Genomic DNA, 7,531 nt, shown 5'->3' with positions numbered 1-7,531 from the left:
TTTAAGGATTTTACGGCGCTTGCAACACATTAAGGTCATATCAGCGGCAGTAAAAAGGAAGAAAATGGGATAGTAAAAAGTTCTAGAATTATAATCAAAGCACCCAAGATAAGGTTTGTTTTGTTTGTTTTTAAGGGTTTTACGGCGCTTGCAACACGTTTAGGTTAAATTAACGCCAGTAAAAAGGAAGAAAATGGGATAGTATAAAGTTCTAGAATTACAATAAAAGCATCCAAGAAAAATTAAGACATATGGGAACTGGGAACAAATAGGGATCAGATGTAGATTCCAAGAGCATACCACCAATGTACTTAGTTTGAGATCACACATAAGTCTCATCCAGACAAATGCACAAAATCTATCAAAAAGGAACACACTCAAATGCTTTTTGTTTTTTTGTTTGTTTGTTGCTTTAGGTCTCTTCCAACACAATTGAGGTTATATGAGAGACCGCTGAAACAAAAAAACAAGCAATCTAACACTAACAAAAATATTACAAATGTAAATCAAAATCATAACCCAAAGATATCACAAGCTAAATTATAAATAACCAAGAACAAACAGGCAGAAGATTTACAGAAAAAAAAATAATATCCCCTGTCAAAAATACAATCACAAACCAAAGAAGCAGGATAGGCTAGTAAAGAGAAGAAGAAACGACATCACTATCGGATCGCACACCCATGCGAACATCATAGGTATACGATTCAAGGGTGATGCTCCCATCCAACCACCCGCTCAAATGCTTACATTATAATTTTAAATAACAAATATAATAATACATAACAGAGTCATGATTTACAAGGAAAAAAAACATCCTCTCCCAAAACAATAATTATGCATTTGACTGTTTCCCTCCCAGCTAGGACTCCGGCTAGGGTCAGGGCAAAACCAAGTAATCTCATTCTAAAACAAAGACAGAAAGCATGTTGAAAAACAGACATAAGGGGATAGAAGACTTGGAAGTACTTCCCTGCCCACTATGGGAACAAGAAAAGGAAAGACAAAGCGGAATTGGCTAAAATAAGAAACAGGTGTCGATTCCAAAAGCACTCTATCAAAGTACTTAGTTTGAGATCACTAAAAGTCTCGTCCAGACACAAACACAGGTCCCTACTAAGAGGAATATACTCAAATATTTTACAATTCATATATAATATAAAGAAAACATAATGCTGTGTATAACAGAGAGATGTTTGTTTTTGTTTTTAAGGGTTTTAAGTCATGTCAGCGCTGTAAAAAGGAAGAAAATGGGATAGTAAAAAGTTCTAGAATTACAATCAAAGCACCCAAGAAAAAGTAAGACACAGGGGAACTGGGAACAAATAGGGATCAGATGTAGATTCCAAGAGCACACCACCAATGTACTTTGAGATCCGGATGCAAGCACAAAATCCAACAAAGAGGAATACACTCAAATGCTTACATTATACATTCAAAATAACATAATATAATAATACATAACAGAGAGATGATTTCAAGGGAAAAAAATATCATATCCCAAAATAATAACTATGCATTTGACTGTTTCCCTCCCAGCCAGGGCCAGGACAAAACCAAGTAATCTCATTCCAAGACAAAGACAGAAAGCATGTTGGAAAACAGATATAAGGGGATAGAAGACACAGTATGTACCTCGCTGCCCACTATGGGAGGTCAGGAACTCCACCCAGAACAGAGAGATGAATTACAAGGGGGAAAAGAATATCATCTCCCAAAACTAACTGTACATTTGACGGTTTCCCTCTCAGTCAGGGTATCCGGCCAGGACCAGGACAAAACCAAGTAATCTCATTCCAAGACAAAGACAGAATAGAAAGCAAGTTGGAAAACAGATATAGGGGGAAGAGAAGACACAGTAAGTATCTCCCTGCCCACTATGGGAGGTCAGGAACCCCACCCAGATTCCAAGACAAAGAAAAGACAGAAAGCAAGTTGGAAAACAAATAAGAGGGGCATATACCTCCCTGCCCATAATGGGAGGCCAGGAACCCAACCCAAAGAAAGGGAAAACAGATGAAGGGGATAAAAGACAAAGACAAAGCAAGCGACCTCGCTTTCCACCATGGGAGGTCATAAGACACCACCCAGGGATTATCAATCAAATAGAATAGATGAGATTATAAGCGTGTGAACGATAGTGGAACACAACAGTCAGCAGGAGAAGACCCCCCGCCCCAACACAAGGAATTCAAGAATGAAAATTGAAGGCATGAATGTTTAAATTCAAATCTAAGAACACTATGTTGAGCTCTCAAATTTAATACAATACTCATAATCAGTTTTTGCATAATGCATCAACTATGTACATCAATAGTAAAATTTGGGTTGGATTGCAAGTATGGATAACAATACAAAATTATCAGACCAATATGTTTAAAAATATGTATCTGCAAAATAATATTAACAATGCCATTATATTCATGTCTAATGTATTTACTTATCTTAGCGGCGCAGTGTGGTATCATAATTTTTCTCTTGAAATGCCTCTGCCTGCACAGAAAAATTATGTGCCCACAATAGGAATTGTAACATAGGTCAAATCAAATCAAATTCAATAAACATTATGTATATTACAAATCAATGCTTAATATCTGAATGACAAGTGAATACAAAGATTAAGTCATCCGATATAATTACAAAACTATCATTAAAAGCTGCTTACAAGACTGTAAAAAATCAAATCAGAGAGGACGAGACAGACTTTCTAGAAAAAAAAAATTGACAGTTTTTGAAATGGCTAAATCTCAAAAACCAAAATCAAATTTACAAAGAACTAAACTTGTTTATACCCAATTCTCCAACCAAGTCGAGATATTTTGCCAACCCAAATAGTCTCATTCCAGATCAAGTCCAAAAAGTGAAAGGAAAGTTTTTGTCTTTATGGTTTTTATGGCAATTGCATGACTTAAACAAGGACAAAATACTGCATAGGAAAGGACAGTAAGTTTTGGATTACAGTGCCTGCAATATTGCAGAAAATTTAGAGATGATTCACAAGGAGAATATTATATGTTTACTATAGATCACGGCTAGCCACACATAACCGTGTGATAATATCAAATTAAACAAACCATGAAATGTGGTTCAAAAATTGAACCTTTTCTCTGATCCGATATAATTGAAAATTGTGAGGGTTTTGAGTGGCAGGTCACCAGATGGTATTAAATAAAATTGGAACTTTTTAAAACAAAAACGATACAAAAACAGTACCACAAGTATTTGGGGAATTACTGTATACAATGAGATCATGTGTGCATTCTTGTAGTATCCCCTAATAGACATCATGTCTCAATCTACTCATTTTACTTTGAGCATGTTAGGTGGATATTGCGTGATATAAATGCTGTAGTCTATCAATTCTTACTAAATACTTTATCAGTGATAGAACTTTTGTCGGCAAATCTAAGGATGATTTTGTACAGCTTCTATAAACGGTAATATAAATGCAAAACTAAACCCCTATGAAATCCTATGAAATTATATACCCTGATAAATAATTTTTTTCTATTTCTAAAACCCAGGCCATCAGATTTTAATTAGTATTAGTATCATTTAATTTGGAACAGAAGTTGATAGGAAAGAACGGGATTTGATAGGAATCAATACATATATAATATTATAATTGGCGCAATTATCATTATATGATACAAAATGGGAGAGACAACTATTTTATAATTCACGAATAATCAATACATGTATAATATTGTAATTGATGTAATTATCATTATATGATACAAAATGAGATGAATGGATGAAAAAATAATAATGGTGAACCTTTTCCTCAAAACAGCTTTAGGGTTGATTTGGCTGGTATGGAGAAGAGCGAATGGAAGCAGAAAAAAAGTTTTTTTTTTGTTTTCTTGAAAATGACAAAACCATTTTATCATAAGCAGGAAGTGTTCATTATTTTACAACGACATTTGTTATTTTTGACACGCGCTTTCACACTTTTTACTTCATATCGAACTTTGGATTCAGTCACATAAAAATGTGTCATATCCATTAATCAAACCATAAATGAGGTTTCTTCTATAATACATCAAAATGTTAGAATGTTTGACAGGATTTATCATTTTACAATACGCGTTTTCACTCTCACCATTTCAGCCAAGATAATACCTAATTTTAGATTTAGCCACACTAGACCGTGTGATAAATCAAATTAAACAAACCATGAAATGTGGTTCAAAAATTGAACTTTTTCTCTGGTCCGATATAATTGAGAATTGTGAGGGTTTTGACTGGCAGGTCACCAGAATAAAATTGGAACTTTTTAAAACAAAAACAATACAAAAACAGTACCACAAGTATTTGGGGAATTACTGTATACAATGAGATCATGTGTGCATTCTTGTAATATCGCCAAATAGACATCATGTCTCAATCTACTCATTTTACTTTGAGCATGTTAAGTGGATATTGCGCGATATAAATGCTGTAGTCTATTAATTCTTAATAAATACTTTATTAGTGATAGAATTTTTGTTTGCAAATCTAAGGATGATTTTGTACAGCTTCTATAAACGGTAATAGAAATGCAAAAAAAAAACACCTATGAAATCCTATGAAATTGTATACCCTGATAAATAATTTTTAAAATTATTTCTATTTCTAAAACCCAGGCCATCATATCTTAATTAGTATTAGTATCATTCAATTTGGAAGGAATAGAAGTTGATAGGAAAGAACGGGATTTGATAGGAATCAATACATATATAATATTATAATTGACGCAATTATCATTATATGATACAAATATGTTGTAAATATTTACTTTCGTAATTACAAGTTACATAACACAACATAATTCTATTTCAGAGAGAGACAACTATTTTATAATTCATGAATAATCAATACATAAATAATATTATAATTGACGTAATTATCATTATATGATACAAAATGAGATGAATGGATGAAAAAATAATCATAGAACTTTTGTCTGCAAATCTAAGGATGATTTTGTACACCTTCTATAACGGTAATAGAAATGCAAAACAAAACCCCTATGAAATCCTGTGAAATTATATACCCTGATAAATAATTTTTTAAATTATTTCTATTTCTAAAACCCGGGCCATCATATCTTAATTAGTATTAGTATCATTCAATTTGGAACAGAAGTTGATAGGAAAGAACGGGATTTGATAGGAATCAATACATATATAATATTATAATTGACGCAATTATCATTATATGATACAAAATGAGATTAATGGATGAAAAAATAATAATGGTGAACCTTTTCCTCAAAACAGCTTTAGGGTTGATTTGGCTGGTATGGAGAAGAGCGAATGGAAGGAGAAAACGTTTTTGCATTCTTGAAAATGACAAAACCATTTTATCATAAGCAGAAGTGTTCATTACTTTACAACGGCATTTGTTATTTTTGACACGCGCTTTCACACTTTTTACTTAATATCGAACTTTGGATTCAGTCACATAAAAATGTGTCATATCCATTAATCAAACCATAAATGAGGTTTCTTCTATAATACATCAAAATGTTAGAATGTTTGACAGGATTTATCATTTTACAATACGCGTTTTCACTCTCACCATTTCAGCCAAGATAATACCTAATTTTAGATTTAGCCACACTAGACCGTGTGATAATATCAAATTAAACAAACCATGAAATGTGGTTCAAAAATTGAACTTTTTCTCTGATCCGATATAATTGAGAATTGTGAGGGTTTTGAGTGGCAGGTCACCAGAATAAAATTGGAACTTTTTAAAACAAAAACAATACAAAAACAGTACCACAAGTATTTGGGGAATTACTGTATACAATGAGATCATGTGTGCATTCTTGTAATATCGCCAAATAGACATCATGTCTCAATCTACTCATTTTACTTTGAGCATGTTAAGTGGATATTGCGCGATATAAATGCTGTAGTCTATTAATTCTTAATAAATACTTTATTAGTGATAGAATTTTTGTTTGCAAATCTAAGGATGATTTTGTACAGCTTCTATAAACGGTAATAGAAATGCAAAAAAAAACACCTATGAAATCCTATGAAATTGTATACCCTGATAAATAATTTTTAAAATTATTTCTATTTCTAAAACCCAGGCCATCATATCTTAATTAGTATTAGTATCATTCAATTTGGAAGGAATAGAAGTTGATAGGAAAGAACGGGATTTGATAGGAATCAATACATATATAATATTATAATTGACGCAATTATCATTATATGATACAAATATGTTGTAAATATTTACTTTCGTAATTACAAGTTACATAACACAACATAATTCTATTTCAGAGAGAGACAACTATTTTATAATTCATGAATAATCAATACATAAATAATATTATAATTGACGTAATTATCATTATATGATACAAAATGAGATGAATGGATGAAAAAATAATCATAGAACTTTTGTCTGCAAATCTAAGGATGATTTTGTACACCTTCTATAACGGTAATAGAAATGCAAAACAAAACCCCTATGAAATCCTGTGAAATTATATACCCTGATAAATAATTTTTTAAATTATTTCTATTTCTAAAACCCGGGCCATCATATCTTAATTAGTATTAGTATCATTCAATTTGGAACAGAAGTTGATAGGAAAGAACGGGATTTGATAGGAATCAATACATATATAATATTATAATTGACGCAATTATCATTATATGATACAAAATGAGATTAATGGATGAAAAAATAATAATGGTGAACCTTTTCCTCAAAACAGCTTTAGGGTTGATTTGGCTGGTATGGAGAAGAGCGAATGGAAGGAGAAAACGTTTTTGCATTCTTGAAAATGACAAAACCATTTTATCATAAGCAGAAGTGTTCATTACTTTACAACGGCATTTGTTATTTTTGACACGCGCTTTCACACTTTTTACTTAATATCGAACTTTGGATTCAGTCACATAAAAATGTGTCATATCCATTAATCAAACCATAAACGAGGTTTCTTCTATAATACACCAAAATGTTAGCATGTTTGACAGGACTTATCATTTTACAACACGCGTTTTCACTTTCACCACTTCAGCCACGATAACATCAAATTTAAGATTTAGCCACACAAAAACAAAAACAATACAAAAACAGTACCACAAGTATTTGGGGAATTACTGTATACAATGAGATCACGTGTGCATTGTTGTAATATCGCCTAATAGACATCATCTCTCAATCTACTCATTTTACTTTGAGCATTGTTAAGTGGATATTGCGTTATATAAATGGTGTAGTCTGTTAATTCTTACTAAATACTTTATCAGTGATAGAACTTTTGTTGGCAAATCTAAGGATGATTTATAAACTGTAATATAACTGTAATATAAATGCAAAACTAAACCCCTAGGAAACCCTATGTATACCCTGATAAATAATTTTAAAAATTATTTCTATTTCTAAACCAAGGCCATCATATCTTAATTAGTATTAGTATCATTCAATTTGGAAGGAACGGAAGTTGATGGGAAAGAACGGGATTTGATATGAAAGACATAAAAGGCTTATTATAAACCTTTACTGGTACCAAAAAGCA

General features: G+C 31.9%; 1 long non-coding RNA gene across 2 annotated transcripts in view; it reads right to left on the bottom strand.

Annotated features, from left to right (window-relative positions):
• Nucleotides 1–2,246: 2,246 nt before the first annotated feature.
• Nucleotides 2,247–7,531, bottom strand: part of LOC144961766 (uncharacterized) — a 10,215-nt gene continuing 4,930 nt past the window's right edge. For both annotated transcript variants that reach the window (XR_013643274.1, XR_013643273.1), the window contains one exon: nt 2,247–7,531. This exon is cut by the window's right edge. This is a non-coding gene — a long non-coding RNA (uncharacterized LOC144961766).

The sequence above is a fragment of the Berghia stephanieae genome, unplaced genomic scaffold (assembly GCF_034508935.2).
Source record: "Berghia stephanieae isolate SIO BIC M18660-M18661 unplaced genomic scaffold, UCSD_Bste_1.3 scaffold40, whole genome shotgun sequence".
Classification (NCBI taxonomy): domain Eukaryota; kingdom Metazoa; phylum Mollusca; class Gastropoda; order Nudibranchia; family Aeolidiidae; genus Berghia; species Berghia stephanieae.
This window is presented reverse-complemented; position numbering and strand designations above follow the sequence as displayed.